Consider the following 20,441-nt stretch of genomic DNA (forward strand, 5'->3'; position numbering starts at 1 on the left):
TTTTGATCATGACCTTTAAGATGCATTTTTTTCTAATCTACCTCTGACATATTAAACATTTATATAATGAATATATGAAAATATACATAAATGTTTCATAAGAAACAAAATATTTCTTGAACAATTTTGTCAAATAATGGAAACAGACTTATGTAGAGTTCTCAATATTCATATTTATCCAAAGTTTTTAACCAAATGCCGCATTAGAACAAAAACAGTAACAGGAAATGCCCTGCACTGGCAAGAGTGAGGACTTTAAAAGCCTCATTAATATTCAGGTCTCATAAGAAAAGAAAAATAAGGGTCAAGTACATTTTTGTAATGGGATCAGAAGCGTCCAGTTTCTGCGCGTAAGTACAAACTGTGCTCAAAAACTTGTTTCATCTTTAAAGCTCAACAGTAATGCATTTTTTATGAAACATTTTATAATGAAACATCTTATTTAAGTGACTGTTATAAGTTCACAATAAATAGAAAAAAACTTCTCTTCTTGTCCAGATTCTATCTAAATAACGAATGTAGAGGACAAACCAGTTACGCATTTGTTTTCCCTTAATACTTCACAGAGGAGAAGTATTCAAATGCTTTCTGGGCTGAGAAAGCCTTTTATACCAAGACAGCTTAAATGTGACTAAATGTCACGGCAGTTTCCAGGACCTGTTTGTGTGGAAAAGGTGAAAGGGGACATCTTACCAGATGGTATCTGGCATTGAAATGTTGTGTACGGTCAGGTCAATATGATTTATGACACAGTGTCTGGAATATAATATTCAGTGTTTGAACTGAGATTCTGAGGAAAGGAGTTATTCTTATTCTTCTTACCTAGTACCTGCTGCTGAAAACATATTTTCTAACCCAGAAAAAAAACGTGTTTAGGAAGGTATCAGTTTCTGAATAAATTATCTGGTGGATGCCTCTCCCAACTCTCCCAGACAAATAAAGACTGGCATTTTCTGTGTTTGCTTCAAAATGTAATTCACTGATATTAAGCATGTTGTTTCATTAAATAAAGTGGGTCAATGAATCTTTTCAGCAGCAGATAGAACCCGCTAATATGACGGTAAGTTAGGCCTGGAAATATTAAAGGGTTTTAATGTTTTTGTTTTGTTTTTGTTGTTTTTATACATTGTTAATACCATAATCTGCTTGCATCAAAATAAAGCTCACAAAGAAATTACATAACTGTAAAGAACAGACAGCACTGTGGGGAACCTTGAATGGGTCATTTTAACCAGGTGGTGAGTTATAACAAATCATAACATATTCCAAGCATTTGTTGTAGAAAATCTGCAGTTTAGTTAACTGATCAAGTAATTTATCCTGATGTCAGTGGTCCTTTGGTAGCTATTAAAGTGCAAAGGTTTCCAGCAATAGGAAGCATATTCTTTTTCTCCTCAACTATACACAATGGAACAATACTCAAAGGTATTTTAGCAATGCATATGTCTTGATATATGTCTGTGGTATATAATTTCATTTTATATATTACTCTGACACATGATCTACTTCCTTGTCCTTTTGGAATGAAAAAAATAATAGTTTTCTGAAATCCCAGAGTTTACAGTTGAGTATCATTTACAGCAACTCTTATCTGTAGTCTCATTGGCTTTACCTTTATGTTTATGTTATGTTATGGGAATTTTAATTCCTATTGAGTAACCTTTTTAGTTTTTAAAGGAGAAGCTAAAATCTTGCGGCCAATGTAGGTTTTTAGGAGAGAAGAGAGGTGCCATGTGCTCTCTGTAAGAACAAAGAAGAAAAAACATCTGTTAATAGTATAAAAATGCAAAGTAGGAAAACTGAGCAATACAAAAGAAAAGATTTTGGCTTTGCAATGTTTTACTCACCAATGGCTAGTGTTTGTTTTTTGACAAGTGGATAATCATTAAAATTAAGGAACATGTCAAACAGAGTTTATGCTTAGGCTGTTTAATAATAGTTGTAAGGTAGGTACATATAAATCTTATCTATAAAATGACGTTATAGGCATTGTTGTTTTGGCTCTTATGCTTATTTTATGTCATATTTCAATTGAACTTCATAGTGTAGATGTATTGATCTGGCTATAGGCATGTCATCCAATATGAATTGTGGTGTTCCTAATGGCACAGTACACAACAGCATTAAAAAACAAAAAGCCTTTTTCAGCATGATATTCAGTGATGACAATATGAATGAATAGCTGAACTAAAAAACCAAGTGATTCTGAGACCTTCAGGCTTACTTCAGAGCTTCTAAAATGTAAAGCAATCTCTGAGAGTTGCTGAGCATCCTCTGCTTTTACTGACCCCTGTGGAAGCTGAGATGGTCAGGGGTTCCCTGAAGGCTGACCAGAACCTTAGAAGCAAGAAGAGGTGATTGATTCCTCCAAAAAAGACATTACACAAAAAAGTAATTTTCTTCTCTCACCCACAGCACTTGGGCGGTGTTCCCTCTACTACCCTATCCACTCCTGAACTCTAAAGAGAGAAATGACTGTTTTCAGTTATTCCTGATAATGGAATAAATGTTAAAGGCCCTGTAGCCAGAATGTGCATTCATGAAAACTGTCTGGATTGCTCATGTAGCTGTAGTATGCCATACTCACTGTGCCAATTCAGAAATGTTTTTCTCAGAAATTATGTAAACTGCTGATGTAAGTCCCAGGGGAAAAAGAATGACGTAGTGCAGTGGGGAAGACAGAAAGAAGAGAGCTATAGAAATATATAAAGAACCATTTGTTTCAACTATTTCTTGGACAGGACTATTAACTGATTTCAATAGATGTAATTAATTGCAGTCTTCTGGGTGTTTGAAAAAGTTTCCTACATATTTAATTTCTTTGTAGCCTCTTCTACAGTTACTACCACAAAGATACTAACGAAATATTCAGCGCAATAGCAGTGTTTGGGGTTTCTCATCACACCAGCAGCAGGTCAGTACAATTTCTTGTGGTCACTAGATGGCAGAATGTGTGTTGATTTAGAAGCATAATTTGGATTGAGAAACCAGGATTTTCTGCTTCTTTTCTATTATAAAATTACTTTCCGTATTAAAAAAAATAAATATTTTCATTACAATCAAATAACCGAGGGTTTTGTTTGCTTTTTTCTCTCTCTCTTCTTTTTCTAAAAATCATACCCATAATCATAGAATTGCTCAGGTTGGAAAAGACCTTGAAGATCATCAAGTCCAACAGCAACCTAACCATAGAGATAAAGAATTAAAAAAATAAAGAAACAAAGAATGAAAATGTGAGTCACTGTTGTTTTATCTTATAGTAACCCCATAGGAAATGAAGAAAATCCCATGGGCACTCTTTTCCCTGTCTCCAACAGGAGAACAGAGCAGAGCACCAGACCCTGAAAATGATGCACTGACAGGACAAAGATCTTCAGAGCATTAGTGCATACTGTCACTCTACAGGACAGACTTAAGCTATGGCTTCCTATCAGAACCTCTTAAAATGATAGTTCCTTACCAGGCAGGCAAGTTGCCAAAATGGTAACATAGCTATTAGCTGAGTTAGATTTCCACGGATACCCCTTCTGAGGAAATGTGGAAAACAGTCTTAAAACAGTCTTTGCCTCCTTCCTCTGTAAATCCTAGCCCCATAAAAAGTCTTCTTTTTCCTCTTTCAGCTCTCCAGAGCAGTATAGAGGAGCTTTGAACAGCCTCAGAATGAATGGAATAATTTCACTAAAGCAATATCTGAACTGATCTGAACTCAAAACAGAGAAATATATCGTATTGCTCAGGAAAACAGAGATTTTAGTAGTAATGAAAATACGGAAAGCATTAGCATTTGTACTAGCAAAGGTGTTTTTTTTTTTTAATATATTCTTCTATCAAGTAAAAGGAAAAGATTAGATAAAAGACGTCTTTTCTCTCAGATATATACTAATACATATGTGTGTGTTCTTTCATCTTACAAAAATTAGGAAAAATAATTACGTATTCTAACCAGCCACAATATAGTACACAGGTAATTACCCGACGTGTCTCTAGGGAGACTCATTTGCTCCTAGGAAATAATGCTCTATTCACACTCTTGTTGTCATTTTCAATGACATAAGTAATAAAATAGTATGGAATTAAAATATGTACTGCAGCACATACCTTGATGAGCTACACTTTCTCATGGCAATCCTATCTCTTGTCTTACTGCATATCTGTAGTTGCTCCATTGTCTTACGTGGAATCGGAACCTGCTTCCTGCTTATTCATGGCTACAAATTTGATCAGTGAATAATGTCATAAGGATGTAATATTTTTTCACTTTGCCGGTTCACAGAATGTTGAAACTGTGCAAGCTCTACTCTATGCTTTCCTGGGCCCAGTTGCTCATCATCTTACAACTAGGCAGGAGAAGTTGAGCATGTGAATCTAGTGAAGTGACTCATTCCTGTTCAAAATGAATTCAGAACATCACCAAAGCAGATAGTATTTTTCATGTGTGCTTTGCAGAATTATAAGAAAACAAGGAAGAAAAGGAGGGATGAATAAAATCTCAAAATACAGCCCTATCCATTATTATCTCCAGTAAATCTGGTGCATATCTGGTAATTATCATGACGCCTATGCAAAAGATGCTCTGTAGTTCATATTTTTTACATTCATTTACCTTGTAATTCATCCCACAATGTTTGTATTCAAACAAAGATAATGAAGCTGATAAAGGAAATTTACATTGTTATGCTCAACATTAAAGCCCTCTAAATTCTGCAGTATATTATTCTACCGTATTACCTATTGTTCTCTCAAGAGATTTATGGATGTAGTAACACATTAACGAATGAAAAGACAAAACATCACCTTTATTTATTTTTGCTTTTTTAATGAGACTTTAAATGAATTCTTTTGTAGTCTTCTTGTCATTTTAATGTTTCCACTATAATAACTTATTCATGTGTAACCTTTTAAAAATTTAAATCATAGTATCATAATAATACTTTGGTATTCTCATTCCTTTTTTATATTTCATTCTATTTTGTTTTCACTAAGAATTTTTCTTTAGTCATATATTTAATTAAATGACTTACTGATATGGTTAGTCAGTGCAGTAGTTGTTTTAGAACAGAATAGCATTTTTACACCAGAAATCTCTTTTTGTTGAACACTGCAGAAGCTACCGAGATATTACTCGCAAACTAGAATGTGCATTTATTGCTCTGTCCATGTACAACTCAAGATCAGTGAGAATAAATTGTATTTTCCTAAACTATTCTTGAGTTCAGTAGTTTCATTCAATTTCTTTTCTGTTCCAGAAGCACTGAAAAGTAAGCAAAGGTAATTGTAGAAAGCAGGATCCACAAGGATATCTAGATTACTTCCTAGCCCTATAACTATTTACTGAAGACATTTCTGCAGATGGTTGCTCAATCTTTTCTAAATTATGGAGCTGAACTATCTATGAATTTATGACAGGAAAGCTAACAGTCTGAGTAGGATTCTGATGTATCAAGAGAAGGAACAAGAATCAGTGTTTTAAATAGCTACTGCCAGCTACTCACTAAGCATAGTTAAACTGAATGTTTTTTTCAGGACAGCAAAGCTTCTACTTGAAGCTAAATGACAATACACGCCTTTTTAAGAGTATTTCCTTGTTCTTATTTAAGTCTCCTAATTTATTTTTTTTTACAAAAGAATGAAATGGAAGAAGTTTCACTAAATTAATTTTGTATAGCACTTTTTTTTTTTTATCATTTATGGTACCATGACTCTGGCTGCTCCTATACAGACATCAAGGGTAGCTGCTAAATTTTATGTACTCAAGAGAGAAGGAAACAAAAGGTTATGAGTGTTGGCTGCTGTAAGCTGGCCTGGTTCCACTCAGCCAGGCCAAGTTCTGTCAGCTGAGGATGTTGTCTATAAAGTCTTTTCCAAAATCATAGCTCTATTCTGAGCTAAGTGGCTTTCATAATCTTTTTGCAAGTCTGACTTCGCTAACTGGTAATGGAAGACTAACAATCACACAGATGAGATTTCAAACATACCAGTCCAGCTAGTTCAACCTGGGATATGTGTGTATGGCATAGCATTGCAATGGTTTCCAGGTTCCTGGAACCTCTTAAGAACACTGATCTCTAATGGTAACTCAAACAGCACCAACAAGGTTAATTCATAAACAAAATTTTTCTAATTAACAGAATTACCTTAATGCAAAAAGACAACACAAGTGAAAAGAAAATCATTGATTCAGTATTTAAATGTAAGAATGGCTTGTCATTGAAATAATGAATTTTTTTCCCTCAGGAAATAGATGCACAGGATTTTAAGGAAAGCTTGTAAGAGATTTAGCAAGAAACTATCAATAAAAATCACTTTGACCTAGATCTGGTAGGTGTTTTTGTAAATCTTTTATATGCTTTCATTGGATTTAGTAAAAGCACACTTTTCTAGGTCTGTGAGATTCTCATTTAAGTGACTTATTTAATGGTTTTAAGATATCACACTCACTCAGGCTAAAAAGCATTGTCCTCCTTGACTCCTGCTGCATAATCCACACTAAGAAAAATTATCTGAATTTGTCTGCTAACACATCCTCCCTACCTCTGTGGTCATGCTAGAAAGGAAAATATGGTTGGCTTGTTTGATGGCTATGGCCTACATAATGCCTCTACAAAAGCAAATTAACTGCTCAACTGCAAATCTGAGCAAAGCAATGCATAGTTGATCTTTTCCAAGTTGGAACTTATATGGGAGTTCATCCTTAAGTCTGCATTGCACAGTAGCAGAGATTCAAGATTTCACTCCTCAAGACTAGATCAAATACCTAATAACAATACCACAACAAAAGTTGTGATAGAAAATTTCACCTAAAAGCTGATGTATTTGATGGGTACAGTCTATCTGACCATAACATATTTTTTAACAAAGGAACAACAGCATTTTACTGGGATGAGAAAATGAAACTATTAGAATAAGTGAGAATATAGTAATGATGCTCTACAGGTCAGATGAAGTACTCTGAGAGCCACCAGGTTTTTTGTTTGTTTGTTTGTTTACAGCATACATATTTAAATAAATCTTTTAAAAACACTATTCTGAAACTGTGACAGATATTTCTCCTTAATCATGGTGAAGTGCCTTCTGGACCAGTTCTCTTATTACATTAGACAACACAAAATACACAAAATACAATGTAGTTAATGTGACATTGATACTCAAATCATGGGGAAGGCTGGGGATTACACTGCTGAAATGGTAACCTCAGAGGTGGAAGGGCAAGACTGTCTTTCATCACTAACCATCAAAGTAACAGATTTTAGTATCCTCACTATTTCTATGTCCCTACTTGACGTCAGGGACCTGAATCGCTTCTTTTAACATTTGCTTGTGTCTCCTGCAAATGTTACTACATCCATCTATACTTTTTGACCTCCAGTATGATTAATGGAAATGTACTCTATGGAAAGTTGTGGCTGCTTCCTTTACATATATCAATAACAAGAATCATAGAAAAAAAATCTATCCCCTGACTGCAGTGCAAGATACAGTTCATGTAATGTTTCATTTTGTCAGTATAGCATAAGATATAGTTACCTAAGATCTGTCTTGTCTCATCATGATCCACCATGTTAAGAAATAATGCAGATAGTCAAAAAATATGAGTATCTAGAGATTGCAAGTAAAGATTCTCAGGTGAAAACATTTACTTCTGGAATTGGAATTGAGGTGTTTGTGATACTCATTAAGATGCGAATTCTGATCATAGCTTATGTAAATACTTTCTCAGAATGACCTACATCTTATGGACATATATAAACTAAATTGGAGAAGTCTGCAGGTAGTGATGTTCCACCTGATGCAAACAGACTTTCTCTTAACACCTGAAGACCTTATAAATGGGATGTGTATTGTGGCTGTCTAACAGAAGTCTGAGACTGGAATCTCACTATCTTGCTCCTGATATGAACTGTTTTTTTGAATTCTCTCCACAGTTACCTGCACTCTGCACAGCTATTTACATATCTTCCCACAAATATCCTATAATTCCCTCCCACTGTCTCTACTCTGCTCACTTGAAAGGGCTGTAAAAGAATGGACTCCCCAGGGAGCTCAGTAAAGTAGCTACAAAAATACATTTTATACAAAGATATTCTCAAACAACAAAAATAACCCAGTCTGCTTTAAGTTATGATTTTGCCTCTTGTATGTTGCCTCTTTGAAAATAATGCTGATCTTAGTTACCCAAAATAAGTACTCCTAAACACAGTCTGCTGTAAGCAAGCATAATTGTAGTAAACAAATTCTGAAACAATAGATTAAACTATGCTCGCTAGCAACCTAACACTATATTATCTGATTGTCCAATCAAGAATCAGAAGGTGGACTATAAAAACTTGTCTAGTCACAGGTAGCCAATATACATTATAGGCTGAAAATGAAAAGCAATGAGTACTGAGGAATGAAGGCAGAATATGAGGGTGATAGCAACACAGGTTTTTAGTTCAACTGCAGTACTGGGGAAAAAATGGGCAGATGTTGGGCATATGAGCTTTCCGTTCTGAAATAGAGACATCAAACTTCAGAGCTGCTACGAGTCTTATTACTGCCAGCTACAAACCTGTCATGGTTTTATGATTTTCGGTTATTGGCATTCCACATCATAACATCATGTAGTGAATGTACCTGGTTCTCAGAAGAGAAGGACTATTACATTCCCCAGGGTACTTTGCTCCTCTGTTACCATTTCCGGCCAGAGGGAAAAGATAAAAACTTGCAGATCACGAGACCTCGGCCCTTTTTCTGCCCGTCTCTCGTCTTGGCAGCACCTTGCTCTCCAGCCGTCTTATCATCGGTAGTAGAGTAAGGCCTACCTTGATTTTGGGACATTCTCTCTGTCTGTATTGGATTTATCAGCTTAAATTGTAGTTATATTGTATTATAGTGTGTTGTTTTGCATTCCGATATCTTATTTAGTAAATTAGTTTGTTTCTCCTCAGATTGTTGCTGCTGTTCTTTGCTCTCAGGGCCATCTCCTTACCCTTTTTCCCTTTTCCCTTCTCCCGGGGCGTGGGCCCATGGGTCCCCTGTCCCCTTCGTCATGGAACTGGGCCAAACGCCCGTAAACCGTTGACAAAACCTTGCCTTGCTTATGTACTTAAACTGTCGTGGCTCCACCACTAGCAGCACAAGAACAAGTTAGACATGTTTCGCATTCCGTTAAGTAGCTAACAACTAATTTCAAAGATAGGAGAGATTACAACCTCAGAAAATTTGGAAAAAGAACAGTGCCTATGCCAAATGTTATAGAGTCTATAGTAATTGCTTCAATATTATCTTAGAATAATCTGAAGAGCTAATGTTAAACTTCGCAAGGTACTAATTTTCAGAATAATATAATAGAAAAAGAATCCTAAATTTAGATAGGGACTACTCATGCTGCATTGATCCTGTGGAATTATTTATTCATTTTTTTCAGGACATAAATGAATTTGAAGTTTGTTTGTTTTAAAAAAGACAAGTTACTTTAACTTAACATCTCAGAATAAATAAAGCACTATTTAAAACTAAAATATTGCAATTTTTGAAACAACTTTTGGCAAATGAAAATACAATTCTGTCTTTAAAAATCATTATTTGCTTGATATAAAATAGCAAACTACTAAATTCTATTGATGGGATCCCAGGTTTCAAAAGTAACATTCCATTAGTTTTAATGAAGGTTTTGAAAATGCTGCAGCAAACATTCTGCAAAGCTTGACTGAACTGGAGTGCTTTGTGCCAGAACTGACTCTGGAGCCCTGAGGTAGTTCTATCTACAGTCAGAGCAGTTTATTTCCCAGGATAACTGCTGAACCCATTGATGCAAGATATGGTTATACAAATGCCCACATGCTAACATATGTAAAACATCTCAAAAGGATAGTCTGGGTGCACAAGATCTACCTCTGGGAAAAGGGCTTGCTGCCACATGACAGCACGTGTATAGAGTTTAGGCCATAGAACAGCTGTTCCTATCCCTTTCTTTCATGCAATTTATATTTTTTAAAAAATCATTACAAGTTCCCAAAAGACAAAAGGATCCAATATTTTATGTAATAGATTCCATCCAAAAATAAGTCATTAAAGCTAATATGCAACCCCCTGTATTGGTAATCACAGTTAGCACTCACATATCATCTTAATTACATTATGTGGTGCAGTTCGATTCAAAAGAATTCAAAAGAATAGACAAGTCTCACTCTGCTTCATGTTATGGTTTTCACATTGAACATCAAAGTAATGCCACCTACAAATGACTCAATGATTTCATCTCCACCACCATAAGTCAAAAGTAATGAAATAATGGAATTAAATGTGCATGTGAAATTGGTATATGAGCAGCAATGGCTCCATAGGGAGTTATTCCTGTGGTTGTCAGTCCTGGCACATTGAAATGACAAACCTAGAATAATAAATAAGGATTTTCTAGTTCCTATTTCAATGCCACATCTATTAGACCATGCACACTCTCCTTTACATCCATACAATTCAATCCTTTACATTATAGGAATAATTACAGCTACTTTAAGTATGATTTCACTAAATTCTTATTCATGATGAGATCAGCTTGGATTTATCTCTAAGTGGCAGTCTTTTAAAAGGTAATGACAATAAATTACTCCAAATATTGTAAAATAGAACAGTGCAATAATCTAAGAGAAAACGTGCCAGCTGGAAGAACATCTTTTGTTGCTCTTGCCCTCGGCTGTTCTCCTATTATTCTAAAGTCCATTATGAAATACTGTTATTGTATGCATTAGGTACATGCTAAGCTGAAGATGGGAATATCAACCACTCTACCTCTATTTGTTTTCTGCAACAGGGCCTGAGCAGTTTGTTTAAAAAGTGAGAATTGAATAAAAACAGTAAAATACTTCTGGAGACAAAAATGACTCTAAGTGATTTCTAGACTACTGATGCTCTGCTAGACAAATGCCAGTAACAATCAAGAAGAACAGCAACATTAGTCAGGAAAGAAGATGGTGTTTGAAGTACATAAATGAGATATACATTGTTATATCAAGTAATTTTTGCTAGGCCTAGAGATAACTCTGTGTGAGGGAAGACAAACTTGTGAGCAGGTATTTACTGTTCACGCACGTTTTGCGTCTCACATGAGTCCCAAAAACTGGCTGTAGATCCAGAACTAGTAGTTGGAAAAATACAGTGTTTCTGTAGTCATTTGACTACCTAACTCTGGCTGTCAAAATGCAGTCTAGGGATTCTAAATAAAGAGACTTAAAAATTAAGGGTGTGGGGAGAGTTTCTGACCAAGTTGTACTACACCAGATATTTCTAGGTGCAAACTGTTGGGAGAGATCTCTATTTACTATTACTTCTAAGCTATCTAACTTCTATTAGATGAAAAATTGTCACTAACAATTGCAGATGATTATATTGATTCACTCAAAGCAAACAAACCTATTTATCTTAATTCAGGACTGACTGCACTAGTGCATTCCAATGGGCAGTAGATGATAATTTTCATATGAAGAGCTTCTTTAATGAAAGAGCCGTTTTGAGGCCAGAGTCACTGATCTATCCAAGCTAAACTGAGTTGCAGACAAAAAGAGAAAGCAAAAACAACAGTATTGTGTAAAAGTTGAAATAGCTTTATTTATTATTGCTACACCATGAGTTTGACTTCTAATTACAAAAAAAAAAAAAAAAAATCAATGAAAATAAAAGACTTTTTTGATTTATATATTTCATTCGGTCCCAAATCTTATTGTATGTCTCACGAAGCAAAAAATTGGTTATTTCAGAAATTATATCAGTGAATGAATTTGGAAAAACAGAAGTAAAAAACTTAATTGGATTTATTGAAGCACATTAGGATTTACAGTAAAAGTAAATGATTACTACCTACATTAGACTTCTTCACAATGAAAAACAAATAACAGCAACATTTCTTAGTGACAAAGAAATAAAAAAATAATAATTACATGGGATGCAATTCAAGAATGATAATAATTACATTGAGAATAAACAGATAAAGACCATGACCACATAATAACCAATTCTGAAACCTGCTCATTCCACCCCATAATGGTGCTATGAAATGAAAACTTCAAACTTTGAAACTATGTGCTAAGGGTGAATAAACTGATGCCCCTTGAAAGTGAGTACCTAAAAAAAGTCATCTTACTCTCCTTCAAACCTGGCATAAAACTTCATGGCAATGAATTTTGATCATGTCCAATCTACTGATGATGCTGTTTCTCAGAGCGATGATCCAGCTCTCCACGTTTTGTTCCTAAACAGGAACTCTGCATCTTCATAACGCTTCCAGCAGGATCTCTCTGAACACTGTTTTTGGAACGGTTTTAGAATAGGAGGGATGCTCCAAAAGCAATGCCTCCTATCTTATTATGTCGACCCATGATGTCAGAGGCAGATGTTGGTGGTATGGCAGTAGAAGCTGAACCTTCCCACCAATATTCTGTTACATGTTGTTGTCATGCAACAGATGGCAGCAGAGGGCAGTCTGACAAAATAGCGTCTGACATGGAAGAGCATATGAAGCAAAGGTCTGTCACTGAATTCCTCCATGTGGAAAAAAATTGCATCCATTAACATTCATCAACACTTCCCAAATGTTTATGGAGACCAAACAGTGGATGTGAGCACAGTGAGGCAGTGGGTGGTATGTTTCACTACTGATGACACAGTGATGAAGAAGACAAGTGACATTCCAGACAGCCATGCAGATTTTTACTGGCATGCAGGCCCTTATTCATCGCTAGTGAAAATGCATAGCTAACAGTGGGGACTGTGTTGAAAAACAGTCTTTTGTGGTTGAGTCTGCTCTATCAAATAGTGTTGTTGTGCTCTTTGTTATAGTTTTCATGGAAATAAATAGGAGGCATTATTTTTGGAGCGACGTACATAGAAAAGGTGAATATTGTGTGTTTGCCTCCACTGCTCCAGTTTCCTTTGGTGACTTGAGCAATGAACTGAACTATGATCCTGTTGGGCCACAGGACTTATAGCAGTGCTCCCATGTGGGAGACTGATGGCTGACAGCCAGGCTTCACTGAAGGAGCCTTCTCTGCAGCTGGAGGTCTGTGCCACTAACAGCCTTGTAGGACATTCTCCTTGATCATGAATATAATGTTTCTCAAGCATCTTCTGCCTGTGTATCACTCTGTGGTCACTTTGATATTAATAACCAGTGTCAGATGAGGACTGCGGGGTGCTAGTCAGATTGCCAGTGGAGATATTTTATTAAAAGTTTGATCAATCATAGCACAGCAAGGTTTTGGAGATCTCTGTGTGCCATGGTAGAACCATAACAAGATCTTTTCATTAGCCACTCCATCTGCAAATTGAGAATGGAAGGATGTGCTCTTACTTATAGTTTACTGAATTCAGTGGTCTACACCTGGAAACAGCAAGACCACTGAAGTTCTGAAAGAGAGTGCTGTGTTCCTTTTGAATAAGCACAGTCTCATTTGGAGCAAGAAGATTAAGGTTAGGGAGGAAGATCCGACCATGAAAACAAGAACAACATTCTCATTTCTCTCATGTCAGCCCATGTGGCTGTTGAAGATGCCTGAACTACAGGTGCACCATAGCAAAAGATAGGCTTTCTAGCGATGCTAACATCTGCAAGGAGCTGCCTCTGCTATGGGTCAGGAGTATCAAGAGGGGCCAAAGTTAGAACTGTTCATTGTTGCTTACTATAAATCAGCAAACAATAAGGAATATTCTTCTGACAAGAAATTTTATCTATAAGATAGATCTTACAAAAATAAAGACAAATGGAGATATATATATATTTTTTTAACTTAAGAATTACAGGAGTTTTCTTTTAGCTATATATTTACAAGTATTCTTTCTTGAAGAAAATTATCTGAACAGCAGTGCTTAAGATTCATTAGTGTCATTTAGAAATCCTTCCCTGTGATGAATGCAGTCCATGTATTCACGTGGCTATTTCAGGCCCACCTTGGAAAATTGTTGCTCTGTAAATTCAGGCTGTATATATGGACTACTGTAAATTGGAGGATCCTCATTTTATATTCAAACTTCTCAGCCTTACCTCCCATCTACTTATATTTGTTTGTAATTTATTATTTTTTTACTGCCCTCAAAAAGTACTGGCTTTCAGATGTTTCTCTCTACTTCTATGGTTTTCAGGTGTTTTCACCTTTTACTCAGTAAGAGTCAACCGGCTGCATGAAGTTTGCCCCAGAACTACCTGCAGCTGTACCAGTTCTGACTTTCTATCTGCTCCCTGACTGGCTGCTTGTAACCTAAAGTCTATTTCTCCTCTTTATGCACCAACATCATACTGCATTCATATTAATCTCTCTAGATCTTTCTACTATAACCAATCTATTAATCTGTCTAAATTCTCAGCATAACTGCAAGCAAGAGAAGTAGATATTTACTCTTATTAAAGTAAAACTCAGCATACAAATATACTGAAGTCATTCAGCAAGTCTGCCTTGTCATTAGAATTATTTGCCATTCTGGTATTTTTGGGGGTCAGCTTTTTTTGAAGTACTGAAAAGACAGATATGATATTAAACACTGGGGAAGTCTATTTGTAAGTGTACCCTGATAAGAAGACTCTGAGCTCTGCTGGTGGGTCAAGTTTTGTTCCATTTAACTTAAATGTGTCTATACACCTACCTTTATTGATGTGTAAGGTATGTTAGGATGAATAGCAGCAAAAGGAAGTTTCATATCTGTTGTTCTTTTTGTCGAACAACATTGGTTGTATTCCACTAGAGGAAGTAGTATCAGGTTCTCCACAATAAAACTTTAATTTCCACCTTTTGGAATCACATATGGTATTTAGGGAAGAAAAAGATATTTCTTTAACGTGTCCAGATAGACACTTTTGCTTATCAAAACATGGTAAGTTATGAAAAAATTGGAGAAATATAGTAAAAAAAAAAAAATCCTTTCTTTTCCTTTCAGGTGTATGATGATTGCTAAAATATCAGTGTCACTGTTGCATTATTTTGTTTTTTGAGTTCTGCTTTGAATTATTCTTTTTTTTTTTTTTTGAGCATCTTTCACACTGGGTGCAAGTACAGTTGCTAAAATGTATCTCAGGAGTAGGATAATATGTTAGATAGAAGTTATGCTTTATACTAGAATTAAATATTCACATGACAAATACCAAAATACGTTTAGGTAGAGACGATTATGCAAAATCTGAACATTTAAGTTAAAATGGTGTGTTAAACAGTACAAACTACTGCATCACTGTTAGGATAAGACAGCTAAATTGCAATTGCAAGAAATGAGCTAGTGGGAATACACAGACTATCTGAAAATCATAGGAAATATCACTTTACAGGAGCAGTAAATGGAGAAGATTTAATTGTACATTCACTAACTATTCTGGGTATGTAAGAAGAGGATGAGAAATGTTCAGTTACAAATATAATTTAAGTCTCCCATGCTAAAATACATTAAATATACTTTAGTCCAAATCACAGAATCACAAAATAACTTGAGTTGGAAGAGAAGAGTTGACTGAGTCCAACCCCTGGGTCTGCCAGCACCACCCCAATTCAAACCCTGCATCTGAGAGTGTTGTCCAAACGTTCCTTGAATTCTGGCAGCTCAGGGTTGTGCCCACTGCCCTGAGGACCCTGTTCCAGGGCCTGACTGCCCTCTGGTGAAGAATCTTTTCCTAATCCCCATCCTGACCCTCCCTTGATACAGCTCCATGGTGTTCCCTCAGGTCCTGTCACCTGTAATCTCCTCGCAGAGAAAACAGCTGACATTTGCTTACCGACCTAACTTTGTTAAGCTTCAGAAAAGGAAAGCTCCACATGGTTAACATGTGACACAGAGGTCTCAATCAGAGGAATAAGTTATTGTAAACTTTCTAAAACATATAACCAGACAACTTATGTGTGTTGCTCCGAAAGTAATGCCTCCTATTTATTTCCATGGAAATTACAACAGATACAAAAGAGCACAATAACACTATTCGATAGAGAATGTCTCAGCTACAAAACATATTTTTTCAACATAGTCTTCACCAGTAGCTATGCATTCTTGCCAGTCATGAACAAGAGCCTGCACATCACGCTTAGAAAAATCTGCACCAGCAGTAGTGACCCTTTGTCACTGTCACCACTGAAATGCACCATCCATCACCTCAGTGTGCCCATATCCACTGTTTGGTCTCCATAAGCATTCAGCAAGCCTTAATGAATGTCTGCTAGATAATTTTTCATATGATACAGAGATCATACACTGCAAATTTGACATAGTAATGCACATGAAGCATAGTCAGAAATAGAAAACTAGCCAGTACAGAAAAGAGTTGTGACTTTACCTTCAGCCACTCAGTAACTAAAAAAAAATACACATACACATATACACTCGATGTCATCACTAAAGTTATGAGATAAAAGTACACCTCAGATGGGGAGAATTTAATTTGTGAAGTGTTTCCTGCTGTATTGCTATGTAGTGCAAGTGTCCAAAAGAAGGAAAAATTATTTACTCTCGTGTTAGTCCAAAATACAAAACACTATAACTTACTATGTAAATAGGGACATAAATAAGAAATTTTTATATAGCAAACAAGGAACTAAAAAGTATGGAAAAACTAGATTTATCTTGAAATATTATGGAAAGCCAATAGAAACCTGTTTGCAAGATATCTGCTGTGATCTTTCAGTCTGGATCAGGCTCTGAGCTACCTGATCTAGCTGTAGATGTTCCTATTCATTGGAGGGGAGCTGGACAAGATGACCTTTAAACGTCCCTTCCAACTCAAACAATTATATATGATCTTTCCCTACATAAACTACTTAAAGCAGATAAATGCAGTGACTGGAACATAACGTTGGCAGCTCTTTAGCCTTTCTCTTTTGTTGCCCAGTATTAAACTACCTTAGTCAAAATAATTACTCCTTTTTTTCTCCTAGTCATCTTGGTATAATCACATGGGAGCAAAGGTGTCAGTTTGCAAACATGTTTTTATGTATTATTTAGGTTGTCACCTCGTGACTTTCTTTGCACATTTGCTCCACTCACTTCTTCTTAACACAAAACCACTGTGTATTCATATTTGGGAAGTATATAAGTAGAATTTATACTTCCAAGTCATATATATTTTGTTCCTGTTTTAAAAAAATAGAGCATATCTCTGAGAAATTTTGTTTTGTATTATTCATTTATGTTTATTAATATGTTTATTCATATGTTTATTCCACAACTATAGTTTGTTTTGTTAGTATTGAAGTACCCTAACATGTCCCTAAGAAATAATGAAAAACGCTCTTTCCAAAGAGAACCAAAATTATGACTTCAATTAAAGTATTTGTAGCAAACGAACTAATTTTCAAGAAATTTTTAAATTAGAAAGTTGTTTCATTCGGGGTACTTCCTGTTACACAGAAGCATAACTATGCTTCACATGATGCTATAGACCATTAAGTACATTAATCATTTAAGACTATCCAAAACATGTATGCTACAATGTGAGGCAGAGCTGACAGTCCTATTAACAAAAACTCCTGTACGGCAGCTGTGTAGGTATAAGGATAGAGCTTTCACTTTACTTGAAAAAATATTTCCAATATGAAAAAATCACTAATGTTTCATACTATTGTATCTCGTCTCCTACGGAAAGACACTTAAGATTTAATTTAATCGTGGCTTCATTTATATGTCAGTTCCCACTAACCTGCCCTCATAGGCAGATATTTGCCTACAGAACGCATACATTTTTAGAAACAATTTTTTGAAACACACATTTTGAACAGTTCTACATTTTCAGCAAACTTTCTATAAAGAGGATAAAAATTAAATTATAATAAGAAACATAATCACATTTTCTTAACCTAGCATGCATGGCCCTATGTCATACTTGCCAATATAACTATGTTCATTCCAGTAATATCAAGCCTGACAGATAGCATTATAAATACATAAGCAATCAAGAGAAAAGTAAATATTGCAGCTAAATTCTTTAGCAACCTTTACTACTTCATAAGAGAGTTTCCCATCTTCACTCCATATTAGCCTACCTTTAAAATTTCCAGAGGAGTCAAGACACTGCATATTCTACATGACAATAAAGTCATCAATGTCATCCTCATTCTCTGAACAGCTATCATCTAAATTAAAGGGAAAACATCTAATATGCATATTAATATATTTATGTGAGTATCTCAGTGTGACCAAGTGGTTAAAAAGGTTGTATACTGTCATTTCAATATGTATGCAGCTCTGATCCTTCTTGTATCACTACACCTTCCTGCAACTCCATTTGACTTAACATTCTAGCTTTCTGTCTAAATATATAATTATGCATTCCCTTGTAGTAATAATATATGCTCATATTGAGAATGAAATCAGAGAGAATGTGAAGTGCTGTATTTAATGGCATGAAACGTTGGCTCTTAAAACTGTATTAATTATTCATTTGCATGCAGCAGGTTCCTCAAAGCATTTTAGACTTAGTTAAGTATGTATCTGGGATACTGTGTATTAACCATTGGTGGATAAAATAAAATTCAGAAGAGATAGCATTACTACTTCATTTAGTTAGCTTTTGTGGTTGCAAATGCAAATGAAAGGGACAAGTACATTGTGTATCTTGCTGGCTAAACCCATTGGCCATTAAACAGTCTAAATGCTAGACTTGGAATAGCTCATGAATAACTATCAAAGCACTTCACTTAAATTGGTGGACTAAATTATTCATTCAGAACTAAAGTGGCCCTAATTCATTTTAGCTTACTTGGTAAATTAAGCTAAAAAGAATTAAGGCCACTTCAACTCTGAATGAGACTTGTCCACTTGTCCAAGAGAATAAGTCTTTAATTTCAGGGTCACACCTTCAATAGATACTGAATTTTCTATGACATTCCCAAAAACACAAGCCTGACATCTCTTTCCTCATGCCACTACACACAGTTTTTATTTCTTCCAACTAGACATTTATTTATTTTGCTGTCTTCTGATCTGTTTACCTTCTCTCTTGGATGTACAAGCACCAGACATCTGAATGACAGACTTTAAATTTCTGTAATTTGCAAAGCAGGAAGAGAAATAGACGTCCATCAGCTGGTGGGCAACCTGACACTACCTGTCTTTTGGTTTATTTGAAACATATAATAATACTAGAGTGTAACAATCAAAGGAGAAGTATGAATAAAAACAACTTACTTTCAGTTTTCCTTGCAAACTCTGACTTTGTCACTACCTCTGCATGATGCTGACATAGAGAATGCTAAGAGAATGCTCATCTATAGAACTCCCTTGCTTCAGAAAAAGGGTCCCACATAAAATGGGGAACAGAAATATATCAATTTTATCATGGTCATAAAGTCTGTCTTCTGAGATCTGAATAAAGGAGCTCATCAGTTAGTGATAGCCTTTCAGTATGACCTAAAGTAGTTCAGTAACAAAGCGGGAAAATATTAGAAAGGCAAAGATTATAAACAAAGATACAAACTTTGTATAAAGGGGACAGTGGTCAGTTGACTCCATATTTATCAAGTATTGAACAAAAAAGCAGTTCAATGGATTTAAGCTTAGAACAAGTCAGACTTATGGCAGCTACTAGGAAAAAGAGTAAATACTGGAACAGACTATCTAAGGTTGAGTTTATACCAAAAATTAAAGCAGGTAAATGTGTAATCACATAATAACAAGATTATCAGTGCAGAGTTCCCACAGAACGTGTATATGTTTGTTAGTCCCATATGAATGCCTTCTACACTGTAGAACACATCAAATGGCATTAAATGTATAAGTTTAGACAATTAAATCTAATCTCTAAATACTTACAGTAAAATACTTGAGGGATGATCTAGGTACACTTAAATTTGACTTTGATGCAGGAAGTTAGATACCACAATGAGATTGTTTCATGCCATAACATTTAGCCCATACTTATGTATAGACACAGAAACATTCTGATATTTATTATTAAATGTATCTGTAGAACAGAATGTAGACATTTTCATGTTCATTCTATGAATCACACCATGTCTCTCTACCATGTGTGGACACCACAGTATCAAAACCCAGGACATATTCTGATTATCTTGTGTCATGAAATAAAATATGTGTAAGGAATTCTGAATAAACCTTGTAGAATTATGGAATACTCAAATCCATTGTTCATTTGTTTTTCTGTGAATTCATACAGACAAAATATTTTCTATGTTCTGAAACATACCTGTTGATCACATCACATTCAGATGACCAAGATTTAGACTTCCAGAAGTGACCGAGAGATAACTGAAAAGAGGTATAACGTGGAGCTTGAAAACAAGACCCTTAACTTCTTGTTCCTTTCCCAGATAAAAGTGTTTTGTTCTTTTTTTTTTTTTTAACAAGAGGAAATTAAAATAAAAAACAAGAAATAAAATAAAGAAAAAAAAGGAATAAAGGATTTAATGTTCAGCATATTGGAACAACCATTTCCATTTTGACTAAAGCATTAAAAAAAAATGTATATACATACATGTGTACAT

General features: G+C 35.3%; 1 protein-coding gene across 8 annotated transcripts in view; it reads right to left on the reverse strand.

Annotated features, from left to right (window-relative positions):
• Nucleotides 1-20,441, reverse strand: part of ADGRB3 (adhesion G protein-coupled receptor B3) — a 463,944-nt gene that overhangs the window by 275,145 nt on the left and 168,358 nt on the right. The window contains exon 2 of one of the 8 annotated variants that reach the window (XM_021389993.1): nucleotides 1,613-1,740. The exons of the other annotated variants lie outside the window; for them this stretch is intronic. The gene's annotated coding sequence lies outside the window, so the exon portion shown is untranslated. The remainder of the gene's footprint in view (nucleotides 1-1,612; nucleotides 1,741-20,441) is intronic. 8 annotated transcript variants of the gene reach the window in all.

Source organism: Numida meleagris, chromosome 3 (assembly GCF_002078875.1).
Source record: "Numida meleagris isolate 19003 breed g44 Domestic line chromosome 3, NumMel1.0, whole genome shotgun sequence".
NCBI classification, from domain to species: Eukaryota; Metazoa; Chordata; class Aves; order Galliformes; family Numididae; genus Numida; species Numida meleagris.